General features: G+C 50.3%; 20 non-coding genes across 20 annotated transcripts; 16 read left to right on the top strand and 4 right to left on the bottom strand.

The window, feature by feature from the left end:
- Window positions 1–5780: 5780 nt before the first annotated feature.
- Trnam-cau (transfer RNA methionine (anticodon CAU)) lies at window positions 5781–5853 on the top strand. Its single transcript has one exon. It is a non-coding gene; the product is annotated as a tRNA-Met (tRNA).
- Window positions 5854–6307: 454 nt separating this feature from the next.
- Trnae-uuc (transfer RNA glutamic acid (anticodon UUC)) lies at window positions 6308–6379 on the top strand. The gene has a single exon. It is a non-coding gene; the product is annotated as a tRNA-Glu (tRNA).
- A 257-nt stretch (window positions 6380–6636) lies between these two features.
- On the top strand, window positions 6637–6710 carry Trnai-aau (transfer RNA isoleucine (anticodon AAU)). Its single transcript has one exon. It is a non-coding gene; the product is annotated as a tRNA-Ile (tRNA).
- A 728-nt stretch (window positions 6711–7438) lies between these two features.
- On the bottom strand, window positions 7439–7510 carry Trnag-ucc (transfer RNA glycine (anticodon UCC)). The gene has a single exon. It is a non-coding gene; the product is annotated as a tRNA-Gly (tRNA).
- A 331-nt stretch (window positions 7511–7841) lies between these two features.
- Trnag-gcc (transfer RNA glycine (anticodon GCC)) lies at window positions 7842–7912 on the top strand. The gene has a single exon. It is a non-coding gene; the product is annotated as a tRNA-Gly (tRNA).
- Window positions 7913–8206: 294 nt separating this feature from the next.
- On the top strand, window positions 8207–8279 carry Trnam-cau (transfer RNA methionine (anticodon CAU)). The gene has a single exon. It is a non-coding gene; the product is annotated as a tRNA-Met (tRNA).
- A 454-nt stretch (window positions 8280–8733) lies between these two features.
- Window positions 8734–8805, top strand: Trnae-uuc (transfer RNA glutamic acid (anticodon UUC)). The gene has a single exon. It is a non-coding gene; the product is annotated as a tRNA-Glu (tRNA).
- A 257-nt stretch (window positions 8806–9062) lies between these two features.
- On the top strand, window positions 9063–9136 carry Trnai-aau (transfer RNA isoleucine (anticodon AAU)). The gene has a single exon. It is a non-coding gene; the product is annotated as a tRNA-Ile (tRNA).
- Window positions 9137–9864: 728 nt separating this feature from the next.
- Trnag-ucc (transfer RNA glycine (anticodon UCC)) lies at window positions 9865–9936 on the bottom strand. Its single transcript has one exon. It is a non-coding gene; the product is annotated as a tRNA-Gly (tRNA).
- A 331-nt stretch (window positions 9937–10267) lies between these two features.
- On the top strand, window positions 10268–10338 carry Trnag-gcc (transfer RNA glycine (anticodon GCC)). The gene has a single exon. It is a non-coding gene; the product is annotated as a tRNA-Gly (tRNA).
- Window positions 10339–10632: 294 nt separating this feature from the next.
- Trnam-cau (transfer RNA methionine (anticodon CAU)) lies at window positions 10633–10705 on the top strand. Its single transcript has one exon. It is a non-coding gene; the product is annotated as a tRNA-Met (tRNA).
- Window positions 10706–11159: 454 nt separating this feature from the next.
- Trnae-uuc (transfer RNA glutamic acid (anticodon UUC)) lies at window positions 11160–11231 on the top strand. The gene has a single exon. It is a non-coding gene; the product is annotated as a tRNA-Glu (tRNA).
- Window positions 11232–11488: 257 nt separating this feature from the next.
- Window positions 11489–11562, top strand: Trnai-aau (transfer RNA isoleucine (anticodon AAU)). The gene has a single exon. It is a non-coding gene; the product is annotated as a tRNA-Ile (tRNA).
- Window positions 11563–12300: 738 nt separating this feature from the next.
- On the bottom strand, window positions 12301–12372 carry Trnag-ucc (transfer RNA glycine (anticodon UCC)). The gene has a single exon. It is a non-coding gene; the product is annotated as a tRNA-Gly (tRNA).
- Window positions 12373–12703: 331 nt separating this feature from the next.
- Trnag-gcc (transfer RNA glycine (anticodon GCC)) lies at window positions 12704–12774 on the top strand. The gene has a single exon. It is a non-coding gene; the product is annotated as a tRNA-Gly (tRNA).
- A 294-nt stretch (window positions 12775–13068) lies between these two features.
- Trnam-cau (transfer RNA methionine (anticodon CAU)) lies at window positions 13069–13141 on the top strand. Its single transcript has one exon. It is a non-coding gene; the product is annotated as a tRNA-Met (tRNA).
- A 454-nt stretch (window positions 13142–13595) lies between these two features.
- On the top strand, window positions 13596–13667 carry Trnae-uuc (transfer RNA glutamic acid (anticodon UUC)). Its single transcript has one exon. It is a non-coding gene; the product is annotated as a tRNA-Glu (tRNA).
- A 257-nt stretch (window positions 13668–13924) lies between these two features.
- On the top strand, window positions 13925–13998 carry Trnai-aau (transfer RNA isoleucine (anticodon AAU)). The gene has a single exon. It is a non-coding gene; the product is annotated as a tRNA-Ile (tRNA).
- A 728-nt stretch (window positions 13999–14726) lies between these two features.
- Trnag-ucc (transfer RNA glycine (anticodon UCC)) lies at window positions 14727–14798 on the bottom strand. Its single transcript has one exon. It is a non-coding gene; the product is annotated as a tRNA-Gly (tRNA).
- A 331-nt stretch (window positions 14799–15129) lies between these two features.
- Window positions 15130–15200, top strand: Trnag-gcc (transfer RNA glycine (anticodon GCC)). The gene has a single exon. It is a non-coding gene; the product is annotated as a tRNA-Gly (tRNA).
- The last annotated feature ends 46 nt before the right edge of the window (window positions 15201–15246 follow it).

Genomic DNA, 15246 nt, shown 5'->3' with positions numbered 1-15246 from the left:
TCGTGTTTACTTCGTCGCTGCCGGCGGCGGTCGCTGTGCATGGTGAGTGCGCGCTTACAGCGTTAACACTACCCTCGGTAATGAACACACGAATGCAATCATGACTCAACCAGAACGGAAAGACACTCTTAAGTTGACATTCGACCCGAAATTTGCCAGACCAAAATCCTTTGAGGTAGAACTATTTGTGCGAGATGTTATGAAATTAACGCTTGACGATTTAATTGGCATTCACTTATCGATCGTTAGTAGTACCGTTTACTTGAAATTGGTGACGCCTGAACGATGTGAACAAATTGTTGCGTCTTGTGGTGGCTCCCTTAGGTTCAAACATTCAGACGGAAACGTTGGCGAGGTGCGACTAACGCAAGCCGGCTTGGGATTGCGAACCATCAGAATATTTGAACTGCCCTTCGAAGTAACTGCCGAGCAGATTAACGCCAAACTACGGGAATATGGTTCGGTAATAAGCAACGTTGCTGAGAAATGGTCGGGGCAACATATATTCCCAGTATTAAACGGTGTGCGGCAAGTGAAACTCGAATTGCTGAAGCATATTCCATCTTACATCATTATCAGTGGGTACAGGGCCATAGTAATTTATGACGGGCAACCACGGACATGCTCGGGATGCGGCTCTACAGCACACGTCCGCGCTCAGTGTCTTCAGAGGCGCGTAGCGCAGATCCCGACTGGCGAGCGTGAGCAGCCTGGCCCCAGTTCTACGTTACCGATCACTTACGTAGCCGCCGCCCGTGTAAACACCGCTCCAGAACTCAGCGTCGATTTCACCCTAGATGCATACACTGATCACACCGAGGAGAACATACCAATGGAGACGAGTAATGTACCGGAAACCCTCGGAGCTTCCTTACAGGAAGTTACGGAGGGAAGTAAGGAGACGCAGGATGGCAGCCAGGTCTGTAACGCCTTCGAACAGCCGCAAGCGGCGGAAGTTTTTCCCATGGCCGAAAACTGTGCCACTCAGGAGAACACTGCTCAAACCTCCAAGTGCCCTTCCCCGAAAAAGCAGAAGAAGCGAAGAATCGCGCAACAGGGTGCTGACACAAAAGCGCAACCACTGCGTGAGAAAGCCAATCAGGTGCGTCAGAAGATGACCGACGTGACGTCTCAGGTTTCCACTGCGACTTCCCAGACATCCAAAAAGTCCCGCACTGACGGCTCAGAGGTTGACTCCGACAACGGACCCTCCCCGTCACAGGCGAAGATGATGTCGGTAGCTACAGAAGGTACAAGTGGCCACCTGCCAGATAGCAGTGCAGATCCGCGTGACGCTCACCACCCGCGTAACTGGGCGGACGACGTCGAAGAATGCTCTCACGACAACGGTATGACCGGAGTACAGGGACAAGACCGAGAAACAGTGTCAGACGTGCGGGAAACGGAATCGCATGAGCAACGGCAGACTGAATCTGCTCTTCAGACGGTCGATGCCGACCCCGACTTCTTTTAATTGATGCCCCTCCGTCATCCCTAAGGGAGCGGCTCAACGCCACGCATACCTCTGCCCTCATGCCACCCTTACAGGCATACCGTGTTGCCACGGTCAACATCAACAAGATCAGCAGTACGTCAAACCTGAGGAATCTTACGGATTTCTTATATGCAGCTGATGTCGACATTGCGCTGTTGCAAGAGGTCGCCGACATTGATCTGGATCGTATCACAGGTTACAATGCGTTATTCAACCCGGGACGTGGCAGTGAACTCGGAACTGCACTTTTGACCAAAGAAGGCATCGCCGTAGCCAATGTCGACAGACTGCCGAACAGCAGAGGTATTGCGGGGACAATCCACAACACCCGATTCATAAATGTTTATGCCCCTTCTGGAACGGGAAAAAAAACGCCAGAGATCGGAGTTTTTTAAGGAAGAGATAGTGCCGCTTTTTACAACCCGCACAGGCCAAGTCGTATTTGCCGGTGATTTCAACTGTGTACTAAAACCCAAAGACCAAACGCCGCATTTTAACACTTCCATAGAACTTCTGGACATTGTTAGAGAATTAAACCTGCTCGACACGTGGGAACTTAAACACGGCGACATGCCCGGTTTTACCCACGTCACCAGCCATTCTGCCAGCCGCATTGACAGAATTTATGCAACTTCCAATTTACGGGACCATATTTTGCAAGCGGAGCGATGGCCGCTTATATTCTCTGACCATGTAGCATATATATGTACCATCAATATGGAAAGACAGGGTACATATAGAGCGAGAGGCCCGTGGAAACTGAATGTTTCCCATTTATCAGATCCAGGGTGCCACGCTGTCTTCCAACACACATGGGCAGATTGTGAACGGAAATTTCCACTGTACAATTCGGCTTTCTCGTGGTGGATAAAATGTGCAAAGCCAGCTCTCATAAAAGCGATGAAGTGTTACTCTCGCGAGAAATCCGCCTGGCAGAGGACCACAATAGACTTCTATTTTCAGTGCCTCCGAGACCTTTACAAAGACGATAATACAGTAGTGGCCAATCACCTGCAGATCAAAAGAATCAAGGCGACACTCCTCACACTGACGCGACGACAATCTGAAGGCTATCAAGTGAGAACACGCCTGCAAAATGCAGTGCGGGAGGAGACAACATCCATGTACCATGTTATACAAGAGCAAAAAAGAAGAAACAGGAAAATACTGACTGAGCTAAAAACTGCAGACGGTCGCCTTTTCGACACACAAACTGCTATTCAAGAAGAAATTCATAAACATTTTACAGCGTTACTAGCTGAAAAACCAATAGATGTGGCAGCGCAGGCAGTCCTTGCGGACAGGGCGTGGGGGAGACTTGGTCCGGAACAGGCGGAAGAACTCGCCTCAGACATACTCGAGGATGAAGTGGCAGACGCCATTCTCAGAAGCCCAAGAAATAAATCGCCTGGTCCTGACGGGTTACCTGCCGAGTTTTATCACACATTTAGGCGACAGTTAATTAGTAAGTTGACTCTGGTCTGTAATGACATTATGAACATTCGAAATGACAGCTTGAAAGATTTTTGTAAAGGGATAGTGGTGTTAATTCCAAAAACTCCAGGAGGCAAAACTGTTGAGAATCTCCGGCCTTTAACATTGCTTAACACTGACTATAAAATTTTCGCACGTGTCATTATGCAACGATTAAATTCAGTCATTACCAGCGTTACCGGCGACTACCAAACGTGTGTTGGAACAAATAGAAATATTTTCAACACTTTAACTGCATATAGAGATCTCATAGCGATTGCCGCAGCCTGTGACATCCCAAGTGCCCTTGTGTCTCTCGACTTTGAAAAGGCCTTTGACAGGGTGAACCACTCCTATCTCCTACGCACCATGGACGCCATGCATTTTCCTCAGAAAATCACTGCTACTGTTAAAACCCTCCTGATGAATGGTACGTCGCAAATCAATGTAAATGGACGCTTAAGCAGGCCGATCAGTATCGCAAGTTCAGTACGACAGGGCTGCCCAATGTCGATGGCATTGTTTGCCATAGCACTCGAGCCATTCTTGTACTCCCTGACGCAAGACCTTCCAGGGCTGCTCATTCATGGTCAGAAGATTATTTGCCAGGCATACGCAGATGATGTCAGTTTTGTAGTAACGAAAGACGAGGACTTAGAGAAAGCTTTCCACATTGTAACAACGTATGAAGCTGCATCAGGGGCGAAACTCAACCGTCACAAGTCAGGCTTAATGCACATTGGACGTGGATTAGAACTCGGTGCTGCTGAAAGAATAAGAAGTTTGGAAACGATCACCTGCCTCGGGATTGAATACACACGCAATATCCGCCGCACGGCTGCCTTGAACTATAGAAAACTGCTGGCAAAAATGCGCGCTGGCATACGGCAACATAGCCTGCGAGCTCTAAATGCCATTCAAAGAGTGGCCTTAGTTAACACCTACATAATTTCCAAAGTTCATTACGTTGCCCAAGTACTGCCATTACCAAAGACTATGGCACAACAAATGTTAGCGGCGCTTGGCCACTTTGTTACCAGGGGTCAGATATTTAAAGTAAAGTATGAAACCCTCACCCTCCCAGTTTGGAAGGGAGGCCTCAATTTGACGGATGTCTACCTCAAAGCAAAAGCCTTGTATGTTAGTCAAACATACAAACAGTGGCACAGATCGCCTAACACACTGACGGCTCACATTTTGAATGAAATAGTGCCTCCCAATCTGGACCCACCTGTAGATGTAAAACACATTCTGAACTCGCTCTGTCACTTCAGGTATTTCATCCTCGAACTTAGCTACATACAACGAAGAATTCCAGAGGCAGACCGACACAAAGTCAAAGCAATTTACGCCACATTGACGGAAAGTACACCACGCAATATAGTGGAGGAGAAATGTCGAGGTTATAACTGGAAACAAGTCTGGGAGAACATTCACGACCCGCTTCTTTCATCTACAGTGCGCTCCACTTGGTACATGGCAGTCAATAGGAAATTTCCGACCAATTCGAGGTTACACAAGATTCACCTGGCTGAAACACCGAATTGTGTCAGATGTCACTTAGTCGACACAGACGAGCATAGATTTACTTGCAACGCTGTACAGGACATATGGTCCGTCTGCACACAGAAACTCGCAAGCATACTGCGGACGTCACCAAGTAGGATAACACCGACACGCCTACTCAACCCTGACGAAGTTCCGTATCCCAATACAAAACGACGTGCCGTCAATTGGCTAAAGGGCCAGACTGTATACTACCTCCTATCCGAGCAAGAGAAGAGTAAAGAAGAATATTGGATACATTTAACGATGGAACACCAGACACTGCTACGAACGACGAAATATAAAGAAAACTATGCTTGTTTTTTATTACGAACGTTGACATAGAGTCACTATATTGCAAGAATCTTGACTTTATCACTTCTTTCAATCTCTTTACTCGTTTTTTTTTTGTATACCATTTGCCATACTAATGGGGCGACGCTTTTATTCTTTTATTTCCCTTATGTTAGGAAACCAAAAAGGTTCCCTGGTAGGATGTCATGGAGACTTTGGTGGCCGGGGCTTCGGAGTTACGAGCAGCTGAAACAGAATTAATACTTGAGACATGGACGACAAAAACAACGAATGTTACACAACGGAATACATTAGCAATAGCTATTCACCGAGAAGACAAACTCTGAAGCCACCCGTCTGCTGAAATTCCCCCCGTACACCTACGGAGAGTCAGGGGTACCAATCCAGAAGTATTTTCATTTCCGTCTCATGAGGAGACATTTAGTTCATTACAATTATAGCTACTGAAGCTAGCCGATGAAGGCAATTTTGGTGAGTGCAAGTGACGGGCTATAAGGGGAGGATGGAGGGAGAAAAAAATAAAAAATAAAAAAAAAAAAAATAATAATAAAAAAAAAATAAAAAAAACAAAAAAAAAGATAAAAAAGAAAAAAAAAAAAAAGTGGTAGAATGCTCGCCTGCCACGCGGGCGGCCCGGGTTCGATTCCCGGCCGATGCATCATTTTGTTTTTTCTCCGATACTGGAGCTGCGTGTCTTTCGCACTCGAAGTGCGTGAGCCATGAGAATGAACCGCGGGATTCCGTGTGGAAACAACCAAACATGCAGCGCGCACGACTTCTCGTTTGGACGCTTGCGTGCTATTGTACATACTGGAGTCGGCCTAGCATCGCAAGTTGCCTGCCGCGCCGGGAATGCACGTGTAGCAACAGAAAAAAATGAGTTAGGAAGTGCAGACTCTCTACCACTGGTATTTGGTACTTACCGAGATTCCAGAAGGTGTGGCGATCACCTGCCTCGGTAGCGCAGTAGGCAGCGCGTAAGTCTCATAATCTTAAGGTCGTGAGTTCGATCCTCACCCGGGGCATTTAATTTACTTTCGTTCACAGCTAAATTGACGGCTCTGGGGTTGCGAAGGAGCGAAACAGTTTGTAGTTTGTTATCCACAAGGCTTCAACAACTCACCGTGAAAATGTTTACTTCCCGTTATTACTACGTGCAGTTCTTTTGTAAAATTTTCAAGAAAAAAAGTCCTAGTAACATAACTGAATTTCGTATGATATAGCATGTAAAGTCACACAATGTACGACCTGAAATATAATGACAGGCAGCAGGTCTTTACTTGCGAAATAAGTAAATAAATATTGCTATTTACAGCTTTGCTTTTCCTCCTACCCCTGTAACAACGAGGCCAAAAGCAATGGATTGTGACTTTTGCCATGCGCGCCTCGCCATGGGCGCGCGAAAAGATGCTCGCAAACAGGGAAGTGCGACACGGAAAGCGAGTGGAGGGGGTGCAAACCCCGAGAAAAGTGTGCGCGTCCGGTGTGATCTAGTGGCTAGGATACCTGGCTTTCACCCAGGAGGCCCGGGTTCGATTCCCGGTACCGGTACGGAATTTTTTCGGAACAAATCACGACAAGTTTTGACCGTGCGAAATGCTGTTTCACGTCCTCCTCGCATTATAGATACTGGTTCGTAAACGTCAGCCGAAAACTGTCGAGAGAAACGGGCACGCAATGAAATTACTACGAGCAGCGGAATAAAGGGAGAAGAGACGCTGGTACACTGTTGGGCTGCTGCCATAGAAATGTTACATGGCAATACGCACAGCAATTGCCGCGAAGCGATGGAAGTCTCTCTGCACCGAGGCCCGTTAGCTCGGTTGGTTAGAGCGTCGTGCTAATAACGCGAAGGTCGTGGGTTCGATCCCCCCACGGGCCACTACGATTTTACTATTTCAAAAAGGCAACGCCGATTTCCCCGGGGAAGTATGGTGACAAAGAAATCGTCACATTGTTGTGGGAGCTGGTAGGGGACCGGAACGCGACGTGTCGGGACGCGCTAAAACACTTCACTGGTCACAGCACGCTGAACACACAGTTTCTCGTCCGATCACCGCGACTGCGCGACGCTGGGCGTTGTCAGTGCTTGGGCGGGTGACCGCCTGCCAACACAGGGCACTGTCGACAGTTTCAATTCGTATTTCTCTTTCCGCTTCGGTTTCGGAGCTGCAGCGCTATTCGGTCAAGGGCACTGGCGCCACGTTTTGCCTCTCCGTATGCCAAGTCGCGCCGTGCGGCCACAGTGTAATGAAGGAGCGTGTTGTAAAATTTTCAACAAAGGAAGAAAGGAATGTACTAGTAATAAAACTGAATTTGTATGACAGAACATGTAAAATCACACCATGATAACAGGCAGCGGGTCTTTACCTGAGGCATAAGTAATGTTGTGCCCGCCTCGCCATACCTCTCTCAGTCGTTTCGCGTGCTTGTCCTTTTGATATAGGCCGACTGGAGAGCGTCAGCTCTCGCGTCAGCCGAGACAAGTCGAGACTCAAGGGGAATCGACGCACACACTATAGGGTGGCCTGCAGCGGCTGAGAGGGGGGAAGAAACATTAATTTAAGGACGCGTGGCAAAAGTACTCATACGCGAAAGTAAAAAGCCGGCTGCGGTGGCCGGGAATCGAACCCGGATCAACTGCTTGGAAGGCAACTATGCTGACCATTACACCACCACCGCACGGTTTTCTTCCGCGCACGCCGCGCTGTGTCTGCTTCCCGCCTGTCGGCGGCGGCTGAAGGTGGTCGTAGCAGTAGGCGCATTACGGGGTAGGCGAGCGCATCCAGACGGCGCCTCTACGCACATTTCGCGTCCTTTGGCAAGAGTCGTCGCGTGCGTGCGAAGCAACAGTACTTAGACGATCGCGTTCGGGCGTCATTTTTAAGCAGTGCAGTGCAGGATTCAGCGTTTGTAGCATTCTCTCGGGAGGATGCGACGGCGCTGGACGGCAGTCCCACTTTCCCTTCAGACGTCTGCCGCGGAAAGCACCAGGAAGGTGCGCACTAGCTGAGCATCGGTGGTTCAGTGGTAGAATGCTCGCCTGCCACGCGGGCGGCCCGGGTTCGATTCCCGGCCGATGCATCATTTTGTTTTTTCTCCGATACTGGAGCTGCGTGTCTTTCGCACTCGAAGTGCGTGAGCCATGAGAATGAACCGCGGGATTCCGTGTGGAAACAACCAAACATGCAGCGCGCACGACTTCTCGTTTGGACGCTTGCGTGCTATTGTACATACTGGAGTCGGCCTAGCATCGCAAGTTGCCTGCCGCGCCGGGAATGCACGTGTAGCAACAGAAAAAAATGAGTTAGGAAGTGCAGACTCTCTACCACTGGTATTTGGTACTTACCGAGATTCCAGAAGGTGTGGCGATCACCTGCCTCGGTAGCGCAGTAGGCAGCGCGTAAGTCTCATAATCTTAAGGTCGTGAGTTCGATCCTCACCCGGGGCATTTAATTTACTTTCGTTCACAGCTAAATTGACGGCTCTGGGGTTGCGAAGGAGCGAAACAGTTTGTAGTTTGTTATCCACAAGGCTTCAACAACTCACCGTGAAAATGTTTACTTCCCGTTATTACTACGTGCAGTTCTTTTGTAAAATTTTCAAGAAAAAAAGTCCTAGTAACAAAACTGAATTTCGTATGATATAGCATGTAAAGTCACACAATGTACGACCTGAAATATAATGACAGGCAGCAGGTCTTTACTTGCGAAATAAGTAAATAAATATTGCTATTTACAGCTTTGCTTTTCCTCCTACCCCTGTAACAACGAGGCCAAAAGCAATGGATTGTGACTTTTGCCATGCGCGCCTCGCCATGGGCGCGCGAAAAGATGCTCGCAAACAGGGAAGTGCGACACGGAAAGCGAGTGGAGGGGGTGCAAACCCCGAGAAAAGTGTGCGCGTCCGGTGTGATCTAGTGGCTAGGATACCTGGCTTTCACCCAGGAGGCCCGGGTTCGATTCCCGGTACCGGTACGGAATTTTTTCGGAACAAATCACGACAAGTTTTGACCGTGCGAAATGCTGTTTCACGTCCTCCTCGCATTATAGATACTGGTTCGTAAACGTCAGCCGAAAACTGTCGAGAGAAACGGGCACGCAATGAAATTACTACGAGCAGCGGAATAAAGGGAGAAGAGACGCTGGTACACTGTTGGGCTGCTGCCATAGAAATGTTACATGGCAATACGCACAGCAATTGCCGCGAAGCGATGGAAGTCTCTCTGCACCGAGGCCCGTTAGCTCAGTTGGTTAGAGCGTCGTGCTAATAACGCGAAGGTCGTGGGTTCGATCCCCCCACGGGCCACTACGATTTTACTATTTCAAAAAGGCAACGCCGATTTCCCCGGGGAAGTATGGTGACAAAGAAATCGTCACATTGTTGTGGGAGCTGGTAGGGGACCGGAACGCGACGTGTCGGGACGCGCTAAAACACTTCACTGGTCACAGCACGCTGAACACACAGTTTCTCGTCCGATCACCGCGACTGCGCGACGCTGGGCGTTGTCAGTGCTTGGGCGGGTGACCGCCTGCCAACACAGGGCACTGTCGACAGTTTCAATTCGTATTTCTCTTTCCGCTTCGGTTTCGGAGCTGCAGCGCTATTCGGTCAAGGGCACTGGCGCCACGTTTTGCCTCTCCGTATGCCAAGTCGCGCCGTGCGGCCACAGTGTAATGAAGGAGCGTGTTGTAAAATTTTCAACAAAGGAAGAAAGGAATGTACTAGTAATAAAACTGAATTTGTATGACAGAACATGTAAAATCACACCATGATAACAGGCAGCGGGTCTTTACCTGAGGCATAAGTAATGTTGTGCCCGCCTCGCCATACCTCTCTCAGTCGTTTCGCGTGCTTGTCCTTTTGATATAGGCCGACTGGAGAGCGTCAGCTCTCGCGTCAGCCGAGACAAGTCGAGACTCAAGGGGAATCGACGCACACACTATAGGGTGGCCTGCAGCGGCTGAGAGGGGGGAAGAAACATTAATTTAAGGACGCGTGGCAAAAGTACTCATACGCGAAAGTAAAAAGCCGGCTGCGGTGGCCGGGAATCGAACCCGGATCAACTGCTTGGAAGGCAACTATGCTGACCATTACACCACCACCGCACGGTTTTCTTCCGCGCACGCCGCGCTGTGTCTGCTTCCCGCCTGTCGGCGGCGGCTGAAGGTGGTCGTAGCAGTAGGCGCATTACGGGGTAGGCGAGCGCATCCAGACGGCGCCTCTACGCACATTTCGCGTCCTTTGGCAAGAGTCGTCGCGTGCGTGCGAAGCAACAGTACTTAGACGATCGCGTTCGGGCGTCATTTTTAAGCAGTGCAGTGCAGGATTCAGCGTTTGTAGCATTCTCTCGGGAGGATGCGACGGCGCTGGACGGCAGTCCCACTTTCCCTTCAGACGTCTGCCGCGGAAAGCACCAGGAAGGTGCGCACTAGCTGAGCATCGGTGGTTCAGTGGTAGAATGCTCGCCTGCCACGCGGGCGGCCCGGGTTCGATTCCCGGCCGATGCATCATTTTGTTTTTTCTCCGATACTGGAGCTGCGCGTCTTTCGCACTCGAAGTGCGTGAGCCATGAGAATGAACCGCGGGATTCCGTGTGGAAACAACCAAACATGCAGCGCGCACGACTTCTCGTTTGGACGCTTGCGTGCTATTGTACATACTGGAGTCGGCCTAGCATCGCAAGTTGCCTGCCGCGCCGGGAATGCACGTGTAGCAACAGAAAAAAATGAGTTAGGAAGTGCAGACTCTCTACCACTGGTATTTGGTACTTACCGAGATTCCAGAAGGTGTGGCGATCACCTGCCTCGGTAGCGCAGTAGGCAGCGCGTAAGTCTCATAATCTTAAGGTCGTGAGTTCGATCCTCACCCGGGGCATTTAATTTACTTTCGTTCACAGCTAAATTGACGGCTCTGGGGTTGCGAAGGAGCGAAACAGTTTGTAGTTTGTTATCCACAAGGCTTCAACAACTCACCGTGAAAATGTTTACTTCCCGTTATTACTACGTGCAGTTCTTTTGTAAAATTTTCAAGAAAAAAAGTCCTAGTAACAAAACTGAATTTCGTATGATATAGCATGTAAAGTCACACAATGTACGACCTGAAATATAATGACAGGCAGCAGGTCTTTACTTGCGAAATAAGTAAATAAATATTGCTATTTACAGCTTTGCTTTTCCTCCTACCCCTGTAACAACGAGGCCAAAAGCAATGGATTGTGACTTTTGCCATGCGCGCCTCGCCATGGGCGCGCGAAAAGATGCTCGCAAACAGGGAAGTGCGACACGGAAAGCGAGTGGAGGGGGTGCAAACCCCGAGAAAAGTGTGCGCGTCCGGTGTGATCTAGTGGCTAGGATACCTGGCTTTCACCCAGGAGGCCCGGGTTCGATTCCCGGTACCGGTACGGAATTTTTTCGGAACAAATCACGACAAGTTTTGACCGTGCGAAATGCTGTTTCACGTCCTCCTCGCATTATAGATACTGGTTCGTAAACGTCAGCCGAAAACTGTCGAGAGAAACGGGCACGCAATGAAATTACTACGAGCAGCGGAATAAAGGGAGAAGAGACGCTGGTACACTGTTGGGCTGCTGCCATAGAAATGTTACATGGCAATACGCACAGCAATTGCCGCGAAGCGATGGAAGTCTCTCTGCACCGAGGCCCGTTAGCTCAGTTGGTTAGAGCGTCGTGCTAATAACGCGAAGGTCGTGGGTTCGATCCCCCCACGGGCCACTACGATTTTACTATTTCAAAAAGGCAACGCCGATTTCCCCGGGGAAGTATGGTGACAAAGAAATCGTCACATTGTTGTGGGAGCTGGTAGGGGACCGGAACGCGACGTGTCGGGACGCGCTAAAACACTTCACTGGTCACAGCACGCTGAACACACAGTTTCTCGTCCGATCACCGCGACTGCGCGACGCTGGGCGTTGTCAGTGCTTGGGCGGGTGACCGCCTGCCAACACAGGGCACTGTCGACAGTTTCAATTCGTATTTCTCTTTCCGCTTCGGTTTCGGAGCTGCAGCGCTATTCGGTCAAGGGCACTGGCGCCACGTTTTGCCTCTCCGTATGCCAAGTCGCGCCGTGCGGCCACAGTGTAATGAAGGAGCGTGTTGTAAAATTTTCAACAAAGGAAGAAAGGAATGTACTAGTAATAAAACTGAATTTGTATGACAGAACATGTAAAATCACACCATGATAACAGGCAGCGGGTCTTTACCTGAGGCATAAGTAATGTTGTGCCCGCCTCGCCATACCTCTCTCAGTCGTTTCGCGTGCTTGTCCTTTTGATATAGGCCGACTGGAGAGCGTCAGCTCTCGCGTCAGCCGAGACAAGTCGAGACAAGTCGAGACTCAAGGGGAATCGACGCACACACTATAGGGTGGCCTGCAGCGGCTGAGAGGGGGGAAGAAACATTAATTTAAGGACGCGTGGCAAAAGTACTCATACGCGAAAGTAAAAAGCCGGCTGCGGTGGCCGGGAATCGAACCCGGATCAACTGCTTGGAAGGCAACTATGCTGACCATTACACCACCACCGCACGGTTTTCTTCCGCGCACGCCGCGCTGTGTCTGCTTCCCGCCTGTCGGCGGCGGCTGAAGGTGGTCGTAGCAGTAGGCGCATTACGGGGTAGGCGAGCGCATCCAGACGGCGCCTCTACGCACATTTCGCGTCCTTTGGCAAGAGTCGTCGCGTGCGTGCGAAGCAACAGTACTTAGACGATCGCGTTCGGGCGTCATTTTTAAGCAGTGCAGTGCAGGATTCAGCGTTTGTAGCATTCTCTCGGGAGGATGCGACGGCGCTGGACGGCAGTCCCACTTTCCCTTCAGACGTCTGCCGCGGAAAGCACCAGGAAGGTGCGCACTAGCTGAGCATCGGTGGTTCAGTGGTAGAATGCTCGCCTGCCACGCGGGCGGCCCGGGTTCGATTCCCGGCCGATGCATCATTTTGTTTTTTCTCCGATACTGGAGCTGCGTGTCTTTCGCACTCGAAGTGCGTGAGCCATGAGAATGAACCGCGGGATTCCGTGTGGAAACAACCAAACATGCAGCGCGCACGACTTCTCGTTTGGACGCTTGCGTGCTATTGTACATACTGGAGTCGGCCTAGCATCGCAAGTTGCCTGCCGCGCCGGGAATGCACGTGTAGCAACAGAAAAAAATGAGTTAGGAAGTGCAGACTCTCTACCACTGGTATTTGGTACTTACCGAGATTCCAGAAGGTGTGGCGATCACCTGCCTCGGTAGCGCAGTAGGCAGCGCGTAAGTCTCATAATCTTAAGGTCGTGAGTTCGATCCTCACCCGGGGCATTTAATTTACTTTCGTTCACAGCTAAATTGACGGCTCTGGGGTTGCGAAGGAGCGAAACAGTTTGTAGTTTGTTATCCACAAGGCTTCAACAACTCACCGTGAAAATGTTTACTTCCCGTTATTACTACGTGCAGTTCTTTTGTAAAATTTTCAAGAAAAAAAGTCCTAGTAACAAAACTGAATTTCGTATGATATAGCATGTAAAGTCACACAATGTACGACCTGAAATATAATGACAGGCAGCAGGTCTTTACTTGCGAAATAAGTAAATAAATATTGCTATTTACAGCTTTGCTTTTCCTCCTACCCCTGTAACAACGAGGCCAAAAGCAATGGATTGTGACTTTTGCCATGCGCGCCTCGCCATGGGCGCGCGAAAAGATGCTCGCAAACAGGGAAGTGCGACACGGAAAGCGAGTGGAGGGGGTGCAAACCCCGAGAAAAGTGTGCGCGTCCGGTGTGATCTAGTGGCTAGGATACCTGGCTTTCACCCAGGAGGCCCGGGTTCGATTCCCGGTACCGGTACGGAATTTTTTCGGAACAAATCACGACAAGTTTTGACCGTGCGAAATGCTGTTTCACGTCCTCCTCGCATTATAGATACTGGTTCGTAAACGTCAGCCGAAAACTGTCGAGAGAAACGGGCACGCAATGAAATTACTACGAGCAGCGGAATAAAGGGAGAAGAGACGCTGGTACACTGTTGGGCTGCTGCCATAGAAATGTTACATGGCAATACGCACAGCAATTGCCGCGAAGCGATGGAAGTCTCTCTGCACCGAGGCCCGTTAGCTCAGTTGGTTAGAGCGTCGTGCTAATAACGCGAAGGTCGTGGGTTCGATCCCCCCACGGGCCACTACGATTTTACTATTTCAAAAAGGCAACGCCGATTTCCCCGGGGAAGTATGGTGACAAAGAAATCGTCACATTGTTGTGGGAGCTGGTAGGGGACCGGAACGCGACGTGTCGGGACGCGCTAAAACACTTCACTGGTCACAGCACGCTGAACACACAGTTTCTCGTCCGATCACCGCGACTGCGCGACGCTGGGCGTTGTCAGTGCTTGGGCGGGTGACCGCCTGCCAACACAGGGCACTGTCGACAGTTTCAATTCGTATTTCTCTTTCCGCTTCGGTTTCGGAGCTGCAGCGCTATTCGGTCAAGGGCACTGGCGCCACGTTTTGCCTCTCCGTATGCCAAGTCGCGCCGTGCGGCCACAGTGTAATGAAGGAGCGTGTTGTAAAATTTTCAACAAAGGAAGAAAGGAATGTACTAGTAATAAAACTGAATTTGTATGACAGAACATGTAAAATCACACCATGATAACAGGCAGCGGGTCTTTACCTGAGGCATAAGTAATGTTGTGCCCGCCTCGCCATACCTCTCTCAGTCGTTTCGCGTGCTTGTCCTTTTGATATAGGCCGACTGGAGAGCGTCAGCTCTCGCGTCAGCCGAGACAAGTCGAGACTCAAGGGGAATCGACGCACACACTATAGGGTGGCCTGCAGCGGCTGAGAGGGGGGAAGAAACATTAATTTAAGGACGCGTGGCAAAAGTACTCATACGCGAAAGTAAAAAGCCGGCTGCGGTGGCCGGGAATCGAACCCGGATCAACTGCTTGGAAGGCAACTATGCTGACCATTACACCACCACCGCACGGTTTTCTTCCGCGCACGCCGCGCTGTGTCTGCTTCCCGCCTGTCGGCGGCGGCTGAAGGTGGTCGTAGCAGTAGGCGCATTACGGGGTAGGCGAGCGCATCCAGACGGCGCCTCTACGCACATTTCGCGTCCTTTGGCAAGAGTCGTCGCGTGCGTGCGAAGCAACAGTACTTAGACGATCGCGTTCGGGCGTCATTTTTAAGCAGTGCAGTGCAGGATTCAGCGTTTGTAGCATTCTCTCGGGAGGATGCGACGGCGCTGGACGGCAGTCCCACTTTCCCTTCAGACGTCTGCCGCGGAAAGCACCAGGAAGGTGCGCACTAGCTGAGCATCGGTGGTTCAGTGGTAGAATGCTCGCCTGCCACGCGGGCGGCCCGGGTTCGATTCCCGGCCGATGCATCATTTTGTTTTTTCTCCGATACTGGAGCTGCGTGTCTTTCGCACT

Source organism: Schistocerca nitens, chromosome 2 (genome assembly GCF_023898315.1).
Source record: "Schistocerca nitens isolate TAMUIC-IGC-003100 chromosome 2, iqSchNite1.1, whole genome shotgun sequence".
Lineage (NCBI taxonomy): Eukaryota > Metazoa > Arthropoda > Insecta > Orthoptera > Acrididae > Schistocerca > Schistocerca nitens.
The sequence above is the reverse complement of the archived record's forward strand: the minus strand, read 5'-3'. Positions and strand labels throughout refer to the sequence as shown.